Here is a 2583-nt window from a genome sequence, read left to right as displayed (position 1 = left end):
TCAAGGGAAATCATATCTAAAATCCTTAGGTAAACGCGCCTTTATTAAAAACTCCTTGGGTATTTTTTTTCGGAAATTTAGTCTTTGGGTCACTCGAAATTACTAGAAACTCCATACCGTTAATTTTTGGTAACTGCCGTTATTTGAATGAAACAAACCGTTTCACTTAAGTCCACCTAAGTGGAATTTTTGTATCCTACGTGTTCACATTGGACACGTAGGATATAAAACTCACCGTTTTGGACCATCCAAAACGGTGAGTTTGGCTTAAACTTGAGGGCTTCTTTTTTGAAACCCTCAAGTTTCATACGGTCACAATACCAGCCTCCCGATACACCTCAAGCGGCAACCCACCGACGCAGACGCCACCGACGCACACCCCGCCGGCGACAGGACCCACCGGAGACAGAACCACCGGCGACAGAGGCCACCGGCGACAGTACCCACCGGTTAAATCACCCATTTCGGCGTCACTTTTCCGGCTAGGTTTCCGTCAAATCACAATATTTTGAATCGGAAAAAATCTGGTTTCGACGAAGGTATTTTCCGAAATTTCTTTGTGGGTTTTGTTGATTGACTGAAATGGAAGCCTTTAATAGTTGTGTTTTGAATTTTTTTGTTGTGTTGGAAGCTTTTGGTCGAAACCTCATCCCCAACCATTTTTTTGTCCAACATCTGTCGAATATTGCACTTTTGAGCCAATATTATTGTTGATTGGCAATGGGTGTGGTCCACCTTGGTTGTGGTCCTGGAATGAGACAGTTGTTTTTTCGTGTGCACTGGCAAGTTGGTCAAGGGGGATTTTGTCGTGTTAGGCAGAAGGGATTCTATCAATTTTTTTTCTGTGGGGCTTAATTTCCTTCCATTTAATGTACAACTCAACTTGCTCAATATACAACTCACCGTGCTCATTCTAGAAGGGGATTGATGTTCTGAATTTGTAGAAGTCAAATTTGGTGTTTAATTTATCTGTTATTTTAATATGGGATTTAATTTGGATGAGGCATTGATAATGAAATAGTAATTTGAAGATGGTATATATATATATATATACTGTTCTTTATATTTAAAATTTTTTTCCTTTAGTAGTTAGCTCAACCACATTTTGCCTTAAACAGAACGTTTTATTATCTCATGAGCTGTCTTCTAGGATAAATTGTCTATATCCTCTTGTGATAGCTTTCCAATATGAGATTTAATCTCTCACGCTCACAAGTGTATATAATTGTACCTATATTCAACTACTTTCTTGGATTACATGCCCTCCATGCTATTGTGCATGGTAAATTTCATGTCAATCTGGTGGGATTTACTATAATCTAAAACTTATTTATTTATAAGCTTGTTTAAAATTCTTTTTAAAAAAACTTTATCTTTAACATTTCCAGATTAGATAGTTTCTAATCTCTCATTCTCTTAATATTTAGCAAGCATGATGGACATGTATATTAATATAATGTAATGGTGACTTTGGCAAAATAGTGATCCTATGGAAAGTTATTAAGTAGCAAATGTAACTTAAACCTGCCTCTTTTACGTATATTGATGAATTTTTGCATAATTTAAGGCATTGAATAGGTTAATGGTTCTTATAGAAAGAGAAATTTTTTACATGTATTGTATGCATTTGTTGATCTTTCCACATATAACAATGAGCGAAAAGTGCACTTTGCACCTATAACATGCATGTGCAAAAGTATATGTTTATTATTACTATTATGTTTTGTCATTTTTTCCCAATTGAATGGTTGCCAACTATGTCAACCTAACTTCCAAAATCAGCTTAAGTTGGGCATCTTGAGTCCAAAACATGCATGTATAATTTTTAATGATATATATATATATATATATATATATATATATATATATATTATTAAATCATTTCATTTCATGCAATAGATAGATATTATTGTTTTTTGTGTTTTCTTGTATTGACAAATATTTTTTCTTACACTCTTTTATATTTTTTCTTACACTCATTTATATGTTTACAGATATGGCTGTCAATATAATTATGCACCACGGTGGAACAATGACCCATACCCCATTTAAATACGTTGGTGGCGACGTCCATGAAGTGAAATGCTATGATGTTGACTATTTTAGTATGTGGGAAGTCAAAGAGTTGGTTCGTGACTTAGGATACATGAGCGACGTTAGATGTTGGTATAATGTCGGTGATAGTCCACATAATCAAGTGATATCTTTAAATAGTGATGCAGACGTTGTAGATTTTGTAAATATTATGGCTGAGTACAGAGCACAAGATGTTCATTTATACGTTGAACATATGGTGGACAGTGCTATAATAGTAGATGAGCATTTATTTCTTGAAGCTGTTGAAGGACAACATGGAGAAGGTGGTATCGGGGTGGGTGAGATACTTAATACTGCCCAGCATGATGGAGATGGAGAAGGTGGTGGCGGGGTGGGTGAAATACCTAGGGCTCCCCGTCATGATGGAGATGCAGAAGGTGGTGGCGGGGTGGGTGAGATACCTAGGCCTCCCCTTCATGATGGAGATGGAGAAGGTGATGGGGTGGATGAAATACCTAGGGCTGAAGGTAGTATACTTATTTCTTA

General features: G+C 36.4%; 1 protein-coding gene across 1 annotated transcript in view; it reads left to right on the top strand.

Annotated features, from left to right (window-relative positions):
* LOC132165342 (probable cinnamyl alcohol dehydrogenase 9) overlaps nt 1-2583 on the top strand; it is a 58342-nt gene that overhangs the window by 15053 nt on the left and 40706 nt on the right. The window lies entirely within an intron of this gene.

This window comes from Corylus avellana, chromosome ca11 (genome assembly GCF_901000735.1).
Source record: "Corylus avellana chromosome ca11, CavTom2PMs-1.0".
NCBI lineage: Eukaryota > Viridiplantae > Streptophyta > Magnoliopsida > Fagales > Betulaceae > Corylus > Corylus avellana.
Note: the sequence above shows the minus strand (reverse complement) of the source record. Positions and strands in the feature narration are given on the sequence as shown.